Genomic DNA, 17,212 nt, shown 5'->3' with positions numbered 1-17,212 from the left:
TACTTAAATATGAGTTTCTATGCTCTGCTCTAGAGGAAGTTATCAATGAGTCTCAAAATTTTATGTGATTAATAGTGTTTTTGAAAATGCATGGAAAGTTGAATTCATGCATAAAAATTCACCCGTTAAACAAATTCTTTAAATTTTAAAACTATTGATAAGGGAAATCTGTGTCCTAAGATGGCCGACGGAGCCAGCAAAGGAGTCCCAGCCCCTGCCCTGGGGCTCTTCTGGTTCTTCTCCCTGCCCCACTTCCCACATGCACCAAGAGTGCCCAGTATGTGGAAGTAGAAGTGTATAAATTACCCCATTTGTGCTCAGGGCTCAGACCTTTGGAGATCACTCTCCTCTGAGCCCGCCAGCGTTATATAAACCTCCTATCCTCCAAGATCTCTGGGTGCCACTTGGTTCTTCAGTCGGGCGATCTAGTCCAGGTTCTGTAACACTATCAATGGAACTAAAGTATTATATCGGCAAAGAGAGGGTGAAGATATCAGTAACTGCTCTCTTGTGTCCATACTACAGATATCTGTGAAAAGGATTGTACAAACATAAAGGAAATATTTCCTAATGTGTCCAGTGTATTCAATTCATACCACTCTACAGAGAAATTTGGAAGGATCCTCTTTTAAGAAATATCTCTGAATTAAGGAAAAGATCAAGCACCAACAAGGGAGGATGGCTTATTTTTTCCTGTATTAACCATTTTCTGATCATCCATTATGGAGCTCAGTTGGAGACCTTCATTAATTAGTTACCATGTTATTCTATAAGACAAAATAGTATATATAAATTCCCTCTAGTTGCAAAAGAACTGATATAACTTCCTTTTATTTATCATAGTTCTCAAAAAGTCCATGCTACTGTAAAGGAGTCTTCGCTTTGGTAAAAACAATATAGTACATTTATTTGCATTTTATGCAAGAACAAAGCTTTTTCACAAATTTTAACTACATTTTATAAGTGCATTATATCAAAGAAGTAGTTTAAAACAAGTGATATCCATAGCTCCTCTCTTTGTATGGAAAGAATATGTAAAGTAACATCTGAACTATTAACTGCTGGGAATGGCCAGCAATCCCTGTACCTACGGATGAAAGATGACTCCAAACTTTGCTATGAAAGAGAGGAGAAGGCAAAGGAGGCAAGGCGGACAATGCTCAGAGACAAAGACCCTTTGCTCTTCGTTGCTCCCGCTTTTAGTGGTCCTTCAGGATAATCACAAATCCTTATCACTGGTTCTCAAGCACATGATGTGTGACAAGGGGTCCTACTGAAACTGGGAGGATTTATGGGAAAGATAAGATATGCTAATCTGCGTGTTCTACTAAACATAGCCTAAGGGACAATGCACACATCTTGGATCACAGGGCAGCTGTTTGGGCTAAGAAAGCTTCAGGGAAGGCAACTCCCTGCGGCATTCGCCCGTCAGAGTGGTCACTTGGGCCTCTGCATTCCAAAGGCCCACGCCTTTCTCTGAAACCTTCCCTGCCCTCAGCAGCTTCTGTGTTACATTTCAGCAAGCCAGGTATTATTAACCCCAACTTATAACACTGTATGTTCACTAACTGAAATTAAAATAAAAACTTAAAAAATTAAAAAAGAATATATAAAGTACATTTAGAAGCATTTAGCCATTGGGCTAAGGAAAAAAAAACAAACAAAACCCTAACTAATAAAAGTACTTATTACGAAGTATTCAAATATACTCTCTACCTCAAGTAATGATCACATTTTTAAGGTCTTTCATCTTTGTAAAGGGATTAAATGAAAACTGGGGTTTTTTTCTTTGGTTGGTTGGTTTCAGGCATGATTTTCTGTAGGTAAATAAAGAATATTCAGTTAACTTCATCACTGCCTTAATTGAATATTTTGTTTGGTTTAATGTTTCATAATATGAGGTGATTAACTCTTGATGCCCTGATATAAATTTATGTTTTTCATCCAGTGGTTTACATGGTTTTTTTTTTAAAATGCAATTTAGTAGCATTTCCTTTCATCTTAATAAAGAGAACTCAGAAAAGCGTATAAAAAGATCTCTTCCTGTATAGTGTTGTATCAGTGACTTACTGAATTACTTCCAGTCTCACTTCCATCCCCACTTATTGAGCATCTGTGCTTCTCAGGCTATAATTGGCAATGTGTGAAAATGCAAGGAAAAAAAAAGATAATGGCCAATGATCTTTGTAAATTCACATCCAAGAGGTTTCCTGGTGTTTAACATGTTATTAAACTATTGACAGTTTGAAGAAAAATCAATATTTATCAACATCTAGGCCTTATTTTGAGTTTAAAGTCTATGTTCTAGCATAACCAGATTTTTAAAATCTGTGTGTTAATTAATTTATTCAAATAGCTATGTATTGTGTATCATCAACCATGCATTTGGAACAATTATGCACAAGAAATTCTTTTAGTTTGAAGGAATTAGAAAACATAAAAAAGATTCTTCTATTATAGGATTCTTCTATTACAGGAGTGGATAGTCTAGTAAAAAATACCATCATTCCATAGATTTTGTTACATTCACTATTGGGCACACACAAAGATAGATAAAATTGTCTTTAAATAAGTAATACCAAATTAACAGAAAACCATAATATGTGCTGGGCTGTGGACTCTGTGCTATGAATACAAAAAATGGTAACAATTACATCAATAGAAATATTGATGATAATGACTACTGGCAATTATTAAATGCTTATACTCTGCTAGATAAGTTAATCACTTATATGCATTATCTATTTTAAATCTTTTTCTTTTAATATGTTTGGATTCACTTTTATAGTGAATTGTTGGTTATTTTTGCATCTATATTCATAAGGCATATGATGTGTCATTTTCTTTTCTTGTGTTGTCTTTGGCTTTGGTGTCAGAGTACATCTGGCCTCTGAATGAGTTAAGATGTGCTGCCTCCTCTTCTACTTTTTGGGACAAGTTTGAGAAGGGTTCCGACTAATCTTTTAAATGTGTGGAAGAATTCACCAATAAACTCATCAATCTTGGACTTTTCTCTGCCAGGTTATTTTTTATTACCAACTCAATGTCTTTATTTGTTATATGTATGTTCAGGTATTTTATTTCTTCTTGAGTCAGTTTTGGTAATTTGAGGATTTTACAGAATTTGTGAATTCTGGCTAGGTTATCTCATTTGTTGAGGTACAATTTTTTATAGAATTCTTTTATAACACTTTTTATTTCCCTAGGTCAGTATTAGGCTAGGAAAGTAAATGTTTGAAAAGAAGATTTATCTAAGACAGGTCATAACAGCCGTGTTATGATGAATTAATCAGATCTTACATGGAAATCTGAAAGCTATGCATATGCAGGTGCTGGAGTAGGACTGAGATACAGTAGGACTGAGATACAGGGCTAGGGCTAGATACAGGGCTGGAGTAGGACTGAGATACAGGCTAGGACTAAGTCCATGGAAAATTGTTGGCTTTCTTGGCCTTATCTCTGTAAATTTGCAATGAAATATATGATGGTGGGCTTGAGTTTGCTATTGGTTGTCCTGGCTAGCAGTTGAGAAGGAGATACAAATGTAAAGCTTAGGAACAGCAAGAACAAAATGGCACCACTCTCAACACTCAACCAATGGCAGTCTTCAGAACTTAATAGATATTGTTTCACTTTCAACTTCCAAACATTGTGCAACTTCACTTCGATTCTAAAAATTGGAACCAAATGGGAAAACAGATTCTGGAAACCAAATTGATGGTAAGACAATCAACCCGATATGTTAATCCCAAGCTAAAGCTGTAATGGGAGATACTATTGTTGTACCAAGTCTTCCTATAAGAATTAGCCACTATACCAAAATAAAAAATCCTTTCTATGATAGGTTGGACAAAAACCAGACATTAATGAGAGAGGAACTGAAAGAAAGATTCCTTGATCATATTCTCCAGTAGCTGCACCAGTGTGCATCCTGGACATTGTTTATAAAAGAAAAATAAAGTTAAGGCAGTGAAATCTGGTTGTCTAATATACGGAGCCAAAGACAATCCTAATGGATAGACAATTTGGTACTGGAAGTGTAGCACCAAAAAGAATGGTAACTTCACCAGAGATTAATGCCCTATTTCCAAGATCATGACACCTCTATAGAAGAGTAATGTGAATTAAATGTTTCCTGAGATCCATCTAAGTATTAGTGTGACAGCTCTTGGAAGAAGATCTAGATAGAACAAGACATTATAGCATAAATGGAAATAACAATCAGCTATACAAATTAGGGTAGAAAAGATGGATTTGTTTTTTATGGCAAGCAACATTGAGACCCATAAACCCAGTGGTTAATCCTGTCTTCTAAGATCTTTGATAGTGACTAATATTGAAGATTTTGTTAATATAAGGAATAAATGATATGAGATTAGCAATTGCCTGCAAAGATATAATATCAAAAGAAAAATAGGAAGGTGAACTGTACAAATCTAATTAATTAAGAAGCTTGTATACTTCATCAGCCTCAAAGCTGTAAATTGGAAGTGTTGATTTGAGAAAGTGTGGGTGTCAAAGATTACTGGTGGAATGGAGTCTGCAGTCCCAAACATGCCTCCAGAGGTACTAGCCTTAAGTTGAGGATTAGAGATCAAAATAATCAGGTTAGCTCCATTCTTTCCATATAGAATAATGGTCTTTGAATGAAAGAATTGCTGCCAACTGAAGATGTCATGTCTCTCTCTATGAATCAGAGGAAGAGACGATGGACAAAAACAATATGGAAGGTAATGTTAATATGCAGTAGTGATATTTAACTCAATTCTTAAATGAAAACAAGGAAAATTATTTAAATGAACATAATAGAAACGTGTATATTAAGTTTTTTGTGCCTATCCAAATCATTATCAAATGATCTGTTTTAGTTTTTTATGAAATCTTCTAGTTCTTAATTGTTTATTCCTCAAGTAGCATCTCTTCACAACTTAAGCATAACTTGATGATAGTGGAAAGGCAGGATGATATGGTGGCATGTGCCCAGACCTGGAAAAACAACTGCACAAAGGAAAAAAGAGACAAACACAGCCAAAAAAACCAGACTCTTTAATACAGAGAACCAACTGGAAGTTACCACAGAGGAGGTGGGTGGGGAGATGGATGAAAATGATAAAGGGGATTAAGAGTACACTTATTCAGATGAGCACTGAGTTATGTACAGAATTGCTGAATCATTATATTGTACACCTGAAACTAATAAAACACTGTATGTTAATTATACTTGAATAAAAATAAATAAATAATACTTGTTATGGAAAGCTTGTTTTCATGCTGCTTTTTGGGGTGGGGGGGTGAATCTCAGTGTTTTATGAAATTTCCTGGTGAAGGAACCTGAGGACTGGAGGGATTTTAAGCAGGAATGCAGCTCTGCTATAACAGCTCTACTTTGATCTGTTTTTAATACTGAGAGTCCATGTAAGATTTTGTTTAAAATCGGGGTTAGTAAGAGAAGTGCAATATACACTTGGATTTGATCTTTACAGTGAAGAGTATTCAATCCCCATGTTTCCTTTTTAGTTGTCACAGCTGTTTGAAGAGGTGTTTTTATCTCTGCATTATAGAAAAATAAAATGAAGCTTTGAGTTTCCAGAGGTATAACTAACACCTGGATCTTCTAACACTAAGACTAGAGCTTTTGATCCTTTAAATCTCACAATGGTTTTATAAGGCAGAAAAGGCAGTTCCAGTATCTAACAAGAAACCCCAGACTCAGGGATATGGTGCAAATTGAGTGAGTTGAGTGTTCAAATACAGAACTTTTACGACTGGACCAGTTCTGTCTCCTTTTTGGCATTCTGGGGGCCAAATTAATTAATAGCATTCTCTGTTATAATGCATTGTATATGGTAAGAGGATTGATTAACTTCCTAATTTAAACATTTTGCCTCTAATACTATAATCATCATATAAACCATCAACATCTTATTTACTTGGACTTTTACTTATTTTTATTTATTATGCTCTTGATTTGCAAATAAATACATTTCCCTCTACATACTATTGAATTTTATTTTTTCTGGCTTTTAAATTTTTTGAGAAGTGGTTTATGAAATATTTTCAAATTTATTTTTCTCTTTGCTTAATTTTGAGTGCTGATTTTTTTAAAGATTTATTTATTTTTGAGAGAGAGCACATGTGCATGCGCAAGCCAAGGAGGGGAGGTCAGAGGGAGAGAGAGAATCTCAGGCAGACTCTCACACTGAGTGAGGAGCCTGACTTGGAGCTATATCTCAGGGCCGCGAGATCATGACCTGAGCTGAAATTAAGAGTCGATTGCCCAACTGACTGAGCCACCCAGGTACCCCTTGAATGCAATCTTTTAATCAGTTATATTTTTGACAGAAAAAATGTCTCAGACATAATCAAAGCACTCTAACATTTTATATTATTGAGTCTTTGGGACTTATGTGCATATTAATGAAAAATTTGTTAATTTTATAGTTAGAGAAAAAATGAATTTCTATTATATTAAGTCCATGTGTTTCTCTTTGTATGTGTGGATGTGTCTGTGTGTGCCCATAGAATAAGATTTATTATTCTTTATGTTAAATTTTAAGTTATTCAGGATAAAGTTATTATTTCTACATTATTTTCAGATCTGACGCCAGGTTATTCTTCCCATTGTCAAATGCAAATTTTAAAGAACAAAATTATCCAAATCTCCCACACCAGGGTACAGACTAAACCAATTATTTAGAAAAAAAATGTACATTTTCATCCTATTCCAACACACAGAGTATAAGCATTTGTAATTTTTTTTCTACATGTAGCTTTGTTCTATCTAGTTTGATCCCCTTTGTTTTTCCATTCTTGAGTTGCTATGCCTAGTTTTCTAAATTTTCGTGGCATTTGAAGCTTGCTCCTTAAATGCCCAGAATTACTGTCATACCTATAAGAAATTTTGATTAATTTTAAATGTGTGTTCTAGAAGAACCCAAGTTCTTAGACTTTAAATGTAAAATATTAACTAAGTAAAAATATTTGGTGAATAATGGTAATAATAACATTAAACTTATTTATTTAGGTCTTACAGTTTTACTGTTTTTCATGGGGCAACTCAATCGAATAACACTTCATGAAACAAAGCTTGAGGAATTTTGATTTACTTTATGAAACTTTTTCCTGTTATATGTCCTTGGAAAGATGTGCTCAATGAACAGGAAACTGGAATGAACAATACAAGTTTTGAAATTCCATTTTTAGTTCTCCATCATACTGTGAGAAAAATAGCTTTTCTTCACCAGAAATAGATATTTGGTCAGGACCCTTGTAAAGGATGATTCAGAAAAGTAGGACACTATCCTTCCTTGTTAATGCATACTAATTTCAAGCAATTGTAATGCACCTCAGTTTTTAAATAAAGATTTAATGAAAAACAAGAAAACAAGGTAATGATTAAATAATATCTATAATAGCTTTCTGGGGAGGTTCCCCTGCCCTCCAATTGACTTCATTTCTTTGGTATTCTTTCACTACTTTATACATCTGACTTTTCACAATATCTTTTAGTTCAGCTAGCACACAAAACTATATATTCTTCTTGCATAGATGCTATACCTGTCACTCAGAACACAGCAGAATTTCTTCCAGGACTTTGTACTTTTATAACTGCTTTCATCCATGGATCTCATAAAACCTGGCAAACATGATCTCATTATTCCTCAGGATATTCCTGTGAAGTTGCTGGGTGGCCAATATTTTGTAAAGTGCTTTATCCAGTTTACATAAAGTATTACTCTCTGTATTATGCAGCTTTTATGAGTGAGTAATGTGACCAAGGACACAGAAAATACAATGCAGACCTATAATGCAGGCCTTGTGCTAACAAGAAAGGCCCAGCACCTCATCTCTTTAGATGTTCCTTCTCTTCTGTGTTGTAACAACCTATTGCTCCAGTCTGATATATCATTTTTACCATTATTTATTTATTTATTTTTATTGCTACTGTCTTTATGAGGATTAGATTATTCTGCAGTTATTTTCCCTCTGGGTTCCAGAGATGATCAGTATACATGAAATACATAAAATATAGTGTAGTATATTATAGACCTACTAAAATAACTTAATCATTAAACAGCTTCATTTATTTTTGAAGCAGTGAGTTCATTAACACATTTTATCATTAGGAAAGAAGAATCTTTAATTTCAAGATAATGGTTACGTCTGGATTTAGGAAGGGTAATACATACAGAGGGGCTATACAGAGGATTTTAGTATAATTTTATAATGTTTATTGCTTGAATTAGGTGTGGCATAAGATATATTTTATGTTATTTATAGCTTTTTGTATATCTTCTATTTTGTAATAATTAGAAAGGAAGAAAAAAATGTGTTCATGGTATGCCAAGCCATGAGCTAGATCATGTAGGAAAAGAGTCAGTTGTGGTGATGGGGTGCTTGAATAGTTGGAATAATTTTTAGATATCTTTATTTTATTTTTAATTTTTTAAAGATTTTATTTATTTATTTGAGAGAGAGAGAGCACAAGCAGGGGGAATGGCAGAGGGAGAAGCAGACTTCCGCTGAGCAGGGAGCCCAATGCGGGGCTCAATCCCCAGGACCCTGAGATCATGACCTGAGCCAAAGGCAGATGCTTAACCGACTGAGCCAGCTAGGCACCCTAATTTTTAGACATCTTATGTCAAATGATCTATTACATAGAGAGGAAGTATTGAATAGCATGTGGAGATTTGAAGCCCAGAGAGAAAATGAGATGGATTCTTGATTTGGAAGTTATCGAAGTATCAATTTTTGGTGAGGCAAGGGAGTAGATAAGATTTCCTTGAGAGTTCAGCTTGTAGATGAGTGAGAGGAAGAAAGACCTAAGATTTTATGACCTCACTGATATGAGGAATTCTTAATCTCAGGAAACAAACTGAGGGTTGCTGGAGTGGGGGGTGGGGTGGGAGGGATGGGGTGACTGGGTGATAGACATTGGGGAGGGTATGTGCTCTGGTAAGCACTGTGAATTGTGCAAAACTGTTGAATCTCAGATCTGTACCTCTGAAACAAATAATGCAATATATGTTAAGAAAAAAAAAAAAAGCTAGCAGGAGGGGAAGTGTGAAGGGGGGGATATCAGAAGGGTAGACGAACCATGAGAGACGATGGACTCTGGAAAACAAACTGAGGGTTCTAGAGGGGAGGGGGGTGGGAGGATGGGTTAGCCTGGTGATGAGTATTGAGGAGGGCACGTTCTGCATGGAGCACTGGGTGTTATGCACAAACAATGAATCATGGAACACTACATCAAAAACTAATGATGTAATGTATGGGGATTAACATAACAATAAAAAAATTTAAAAAAAAAGAATGGACTTTGAAGTCAAAAAAAAAAAAGACCTAAGATTTTATGGTGAGATAAAGTAATTTTAATGAGAGAGGCAGAGGAAAAGGAATCAAGTAATAAAAATGATATAATGGGTTCTCAGCTCAGAGTGAAACAATGTGTCCCACGTCCTGCCCCTTTTTCTCTTTTAGGGGCATCAGAGTTCTCTGTAGCTTTGAAGTATTCTAGGATATTTTTGGCTGACATTCTTCAGCTATTCTTTAAAGAAGCTTGGTTGTGAAGGGAAGAGATAGAAACCAGAGATAGAGTAATCGCTGGAGGCGATTTGGATGTGTTTCTTTTTTTCTTTTCCTTTTCTTTTCTTTATTTTTGGAAACAGATTCCAGAAATGTGAACATGTGTAAGTAGCCAGTCAAGAAAAATAGGAAAAAATTGATGATGCAAGAATGCAGTAGCCAGGCTATTATTTTGTTAGGCAGCAATAGATAAAAGAACCAAATAGAAATCCCTTAGACTTAAAAAAAGGCAAAGTCATGTAGAAGAGGTTGATCTCCGTAATTAAAAATATAATAATAGATATAGCTAATAATTTCATACTTACTGTACAACAAACACTCTTCTGCCCACATGACATGCATTAAGTCATTTATATCTCACGTCTATGACATAGTACTATTATTATCCTCCCAGTTAACCAATTAACATGTAAGAAAGTGAAACACAGAAAGGATAAGTAACCTAGATGAGATTTGAATCTTGGCCATCTGCTTTCAAATTCTGAGCTCTTAAAGACCATGCTATACTGTTGCTTTAGGGTTAGGTCTTTGAGACAGAAGAAAGCAAGCATGAGTGAATGAAACTTGGAGCCCAAAATGACAATGAGAATTTAGGCTCTTCATGAAGTGGTAAGGATAATGGAGGGCAAAAATGTGTTTATTAATCTAGTAAAGCCACACATGATTCTGGGTTACTCCGTTTGAAGATATTTTCTAGCAATGCTAATATATAGGGTAAGATACTCTTCCAATGATATTATAGGAAAATTCGTTCACTGATATTAACAGACAAATACATGCAATAACCTTACAAGTAATCAAATGAAGCAAATGCCTAGATTTTTCTATTATAGTGCTCACTAGCATACTTCTGAAAGGCAACATGTTTAAATAATTTTCATAAACAAAGTCTTAGCATTAGGCAATATTTACAAGGAATTGAAATATCTTTTCTTTTGTCTATAACATTCACTATTAAGGTTTAACAGACGTGAGTTTATAGGGAAGGACATTTTCAAATTAGAATAAAAGTAAAGGGGAAAAATAAGTGTTTTTCCTGATTATGATACTAAAAACTTTTCCTGAGCTGAAGATAGAGAATACATGAGAGCCATAGTGTACGTACAGATGGAGGGTGATAAAGACTGAGCAGAAGCACTGGAGAACTAAATATATATGTTTCTGTAGCAGGAATTTGCAGTTCAAACTCAAGTAAAGAAACCAAACTGATCTCTGATTTCAAGAACCAAAAAGCATCCTACTTGCAAAGATAAAAGTGGATAACACCCCATTAAGCAGAAAACTATAATTCGTGTCATTCCATGTGCATTATCTACATATGGAAATAATGTTCAGATCAAGGTAGTTTTCCATCCTATTTTTTTCCTAAATAGAACTTTTTTTTTAATAAATCAAATTATAACAACAGTGAAGCACAAATTACTTCTAAAAGCTATAAAATAAAAATGCTTTAAAAACATTTAAAAAGTGTACTTAAAATAGAGCCCTCATTTCTTTTTAAATGAATTGTCTTTCCAATTCTTCATTCTAGTTCAAATCTCATGTTGTACTTTCTACTCAGTTATTATATATCTATGCCTCTTTCTGTATTTCTTTCTAGATCTTTGTTCTCTTATTAACTAATATAGATTACAAATCAGCTTAAATATATATTTTAAAAGACATTTTAATATTATTAATTTATACATAATGTACAAAATGTTGAAAACAAAAATGAAAAAATAAATGTATCTCATAATCACTGCACTCAGAGGTAAGCATTATTAATATTTTTTCATATAGCTTTTGAATATTTTTCTATAAAAATTTGTAGTTTTAAAGGAGTCATTATACTGTATATACTTTAAAAACACTTTATTTGAAATATTTCAAGCTTACACAAAAATGTTAAGAATAAAAACACTACGGCAAATACTCAATGCCCTTGACCCAGATTTAAATATTGTTAATATTTTGTGCCAATCGCTTTGTGTACACGTTTTAATTCTGCCTTTTGTCATTTAATATGTTCTGAATGGTTTAAATATCAGTAAACATTCTTCTGCAACTTAACGAATGAAATATTTAATTGCATATTCATAATATGGTAAAACCCTAATGTAAATGCTTTTGATGTATCATCTTATAAAATCCTAAAATAATTATATTTTATGCAGATTTATATATATTTATATGTGATTCTATTTTATGCGTATTCTATATTGGAAGAAATGGACAATGAAAGAAAGTCTAAGGACCACCTCCCAGTCAGAGGAAGAACTAGGATTTAAAACCAGGTGTCCAGACAAGCTACTTTTTGCTGTATAACAAATTACTGTAAAACCTCGTGACTGAAAGTACACACGTTTATTATCTTCCAGTTTCTGTGGCTCAGGAATCTGGGAGTGGCTCTGGTAGGTGGTTCTGGTTCAGGATATCCCAGCAAACTTCAGTCAAGGTGTCAACCAGGACTGCAGTATTCTCAAGGCTCATGTGGAGAGACAAGTGAGAAGCAGCTCCCACAGTAGAAGCCACTGTCTTTTCGTAACCCAGTCTTTGAAGTGGCATCCCATCACTTCTGTCATCATCTATTCATGAAAAGCAAATCAATTTGCCCAGAGAATCACAGGGAGTCTATCAGAGATTCTCATGAACATTAGGTCACTGTGTGCTGTCTTCGAGGCTGCCTACAATACCAGGCTTTTCTGATGTCACAATCCATGCTTCTAATAATCACCCACCATGCTTTCCTACTGTAAGAGGTATTACTCCTGGTGAGAATCCATCATATTCTGTGTACCAGTTCCAAAGTCTGATTATTGAGATTGCTCCCAACTTTCATTGCTATTATAAACTTTGCTGTGATAAATAATACCAATCCATTATTCTTAAGAGTTAATAAAATAAATTATCTATCGTTCTATCATCTATCTAATCTATCTTATATCATTAGGCATTTATTTTTTTTTTAAGATTTTATTTATTTATTTGAGAGAGAGAGAATGAGAGAGAGCGAGTACATGAGAGGGGGGAGGGGCAGAGGGAGAAGCAGACTCCCCGCTGAGCAGGGAGCCCGATGCGGGACTCGATCCTGGGACTCCAGGATCATGACCTGAGCCGAAGGCAGTCGCTTAACCAACTGAGCCACCCAGGCGCCCAGGCATTTATTTTTAAAAAGTACTGAATTTAGAATAAGAAGATCTGGTTGTGGGATAAATGAAAATCCATTTCATTTCTGAAACTCAGTGTTTTTACCTATAGACTTAGTTCTTAAAGGTCAGGGAATGCTCCTTGTTCATTTGTGGATCCCCAGATCTTATCATAATATCTGATATTTTTGTAGGCACTCAGTATAACTACTATATCAGAAGGCTCATGAAATGTAAATGAGATATTGAATGAGAAATAATTTGGAAAATTATAAAAAGTTATGAGGATTTAAATTTAAGAACCTTAAATTTTTTGGTAATTGCCAGAATTATTATTATCATTATTTTAACACTGTTTTTAAGTCTCACTTTGACTTGTTTTAGGTTCTCATTTCAGACAGTTCCAGTATTTATTTACTTAGGTAGTTATTTTATTAATTTCTTTTTCTTTTTTCTTTTCTTTCATTTTTTTTTTTGATAATGCCATCCATTTCTCATGGTCAATTCTGTATTAGGTACTACCACCTTTAAAACAAAGACTCTGTATTTAAAACAAGACAATTTATTTTAGATTTTCTTTATGTATTTTCAACATTTGGTCACATGATAAATTGATCACCTCTGTTTCTCCCACTCAATACTCTGGTGTTTTGATTGCTGTTTCAACAGTCAAAAATGCCTTTCTGCTTACAAGTTTACTATGAGTCTTTGTTTTAAAGGTTTTCTGAAATCATCATGTTCTAGAAGGTTATCTTTACTTACTGGACTCCAGACTCAAAAAGCCACCCCCTTCATGCTCTAGTTGTTAATCTGTACAAAGGTATTTATGTATTTTTTTTTTAAGATTTTATTTATTTATTTAATTGACAGAGAGAGAGAGACACAGCGGGAGAGGGAACACAAGCAGGGGGAGTGGGAGAGGGAGAAGCAGGCTTCCCGCCGAGCAGGGAGCCCGACGCGGGGCTCGATCCCAGGACCCTGGGATCATGACCCGAGCCAAAGGCAGTCGCTTAACCAACTGAGCCACCCAGGTGCCCCTGTACAAAGGTATTTAGATTGTTATTAATTTATTTTAACATGTTGTTCTAAAATCCATTAATTCTAATTGTCATTTGTCAAGTATATGTCCAAATATATTCTTTTTGAAAGTTGTCTATGTTTGAAAAGCTATTTTATAACACAAAGCAATGTCAGCATTCTAAATAAATGAGATGTTTATGATATATTTGTGTACTATAATTTAAATCAATTATTTCATTGAAAAAAGAAGTATTGATTTTCAGGTATTTTTTCCAATACAAAAAATATTTGTTGAGTTTCCATCACATGCCAGGCACTGTCCTTGGTTTTAGGACTATAATTATAGTGAACACACAAAGGTCATGTTCTCACAAAGCAATACTCTAATTTTTGGAGGCGGATGCTAAACAAATAAACTGATAATATTTATTTTGGTAATAAGTACTACCCATAAAAGGTACATTTCTATTGGCTATGATAAGAACTGCATATGTAGGAATAAAACAAATACGTTTTCCATTCAAAATCTTTCAACCTTGCAAGTTATTAGATTTGCAAATGTATATGGGTCACTTTATAATGGATTTATCTCTCAAAAGATTAATTCTTAGATAGTCTATTTATACCACACTAACGAATAATAGGGAGGCAGAACAATAAACTTGGATTTTTAATATGAGCTCAGAAACCCTAGGAGCTTGGGTCCACCGATTAAAATAGTTAAGCATGCTGTATGACACTTACAGTCACTTGGGTGAAATAATATTCTATTTACATATTCAATTTACCAATGGTCCAAATAGTTGTTCAGATTAAAATAATGGCTGGGCCATGTTATTTTTGTCATTTACTCCGTGCCCTAAAATGACAAAAGGGTAATTTTTCTTTCCTTTTCTATCAGAGTTATGCCAAACCATATATATATATATACGGATTTCATATCTAACTGAAAACAATTTTAGTAAGCATTGAGTAATATCAAATTAGTGTTTTGTTTTTTTTTTAATATAGTGTCCACTAGCTATCACACTTCTTTGGACAACTGCATGATGAACATTGTTTTGACAAGAAACTTCCTTTCTATACTACTGGATGTTTCATTTTTAAAAGTGTTTCCTTCATGGGTTTACTGCTTGTCAAAATATTTGTTTGAATTATGTAGACACCAGTGATGTGTTCCTTGATTTGATGTGGTAAGAACTAATGATTTTATGGTAAAAGGTAAGCATTTCAACATTTTAGTTTTTATTTTGTATTTTTATTAAACTTTTTATTAAAGGCATGCTGTTACTTATAAACTCTAAACTTGGCAATAGGACATCTAGCATCTTGTCTGGCAGTAAAAGCAAATCATTATTTTATTTTAATTCATTATCAGCTGTAAAAGGAAAAGAAGTCACAAGTCGATATTAAATTAAACATAAAAGCAGAGACCCAAGGGCTAGTAAGTGACAAGAGATGCTACTTTTCAATGTTTTATTTGGAATGAATAGATAAAAATTACAGTCAGGCAGGAATGTTAGTTTGAACTTGAGACAAATTAAATGTTTTTTTTTCCAAGTAAACAAATCATTATAACTCTTGCTTTGCAAAGTTATGGTAGGTATTTTATGTTTCATAATATCATAGCTACTGACTAAAATCCAATAAAATTTTATTTGTAGAGGACCTTGAGGCCACTTGCATTTTTTCCAATAAATCGTAATAAAAAGAAATTTCTGTTATTTATGTTTACACACATAAAGAATTTAAGAGTGATGCTCAGACATCTGGTGAAGTAAAAACAGTTTCATAACCAAGGTGAACTAGGGTGAATGCCCCCATTAATGAGGTTAGAATTTGTTATCTTAAAGATTAGTATTCACTAAAAAAAATAATTTGTTCAATTAGATGCCTGCACCCAGAGAGCTATCTATCATAGAGTAGGAAGAGAAATAAATTTATGTCTAAATGGCTCAGGTTAAGTCTATCTCTACTACCATTTGGCTTTAGTCAGGTCACTGACTAATTATAGTTTTCTTATTAATAAAATATGATTTTGTGACAATTCAATAAATTAAATTATGGGAAAATTTGAAAAATATGTCTATATGCAATTATAAATGTTTAATGTATATTCTGACTTTTTAATTATTTTAAGTTAATAATAAATATGTTAGAAATAAAATCATAAGCTTTATACTAAAATTGGATTTTTTAAAAAGAATATATTTCTGTAGTTTCTGAGTCTGGAGGGTAATGAAGGTGGCCCAAATCTCTACCTTTATATCTTCTGAGAGAAAAAGATAGAGGTAGAGGTAGAGAGAGGAGCCTGAGAGAGCCTGAGCACAATCCAGGAGACAAACACACATGGCCTACCTTTTAAAAATAACTAGAGGCAGGGGTGCCTGGGTGGCTCAGTTGGCTAAGCATCTGACTCTTGATTTTGGCTCAGGTCATATCTGGGTCATGGGATCAAGCCCCATGTCGGACCCCACACTGGGCGTGGAGCCTGCTTGAGATTATCTCTCTCCCTCTCCTTCTGCCCCTCCCCAACTGTGTTTGCTCTCTCTCTCTCTCAAATAAGTAAATAAATCTTAAATAAATAAAAAAAAAGCTAGAAGCAGAGATTTTTACAAACACCAAACTCCAACAGAACTCTTCTCAAATGCCCACCTGTCAGGGGAGAGGGGCCTTAGGAGAATATGAGAAAAGAGAAGAGGAAGGTGGAGAACATAGATGAAACATAGGAAAAATCATGACTAGAAAGCCCAACCCTCCACGTTTAGTGTTCAATAGACTGTAAGTCTGGGAATTGGTATTTCACAACACCCACTATACGGCAGGAGCTTGAAGGTACATGGGACAAAGGTGGGAACTTCCCAGAAGCACTGCCACAGGGAAGGTCAGACATATAGGACAGTGGTAGTATCCCAAGTGCAAGTGACAGTGAGGGTAACAAAGAAAGTAAGAAGGGAAAATTAAAATTCTTACAGGATGAAAGAAACAACATATGCCTCACCACACAACCAATTAACAAAATTATTATACTTTACTGTACTGACAGAAGAATGTGTACTTGAACTAGAACCAGTGTTAACAAGCCTCTAGAAAGAGAAAAAACAATCAACTCAAATCATACAAATCTAATTTTAAAAATTCAAATAAAAACATGTCAGCTGATGAAACCACCCCACAAAGAAAACAACCAAGAAAACAACCAAAAGAAAACTGAGTATCACACAACACTCAAAAGTGAATTAAACAACCTCATACAAGCATTTGGAGATATTATGAAAGGATGAGCAGCAATTTAAGATCTTAATGGAAATGGACAAAGTATAATCAGGAAGAATTACAATTACATTCAGTCAAAAAGTAAAAAGGCTGCTTCACCCTGGGCCTCTGGGGGCTGTTTGTTCATATGCCAGAGCACCTGCTATTAATTACGTCTTTAACAAAAATTAACACGAAATGGATCACAGACCTAAATATAAAAT

This window comes from Mirounga leonina, unplaced genomic scaffold (genome assembly GCF_011800145.1).
Source record: "Mirounga leonina isolate KUSES-001 unplaced genomic scaffold, KU_Mleo_1.0 Mir_165, whole genome shotgun sequence".
Taxonomy (NCBI): Eukaryota; Metazoa; Chordata; class Mammalia; order Carnivora; family Phocidae; genus Mirounga; species Mirounga leonina.
The sequence above is the reverse complement of the archived record's forward strand: the minus strand, read 5'-3'. Positions refer to the sequence as shown.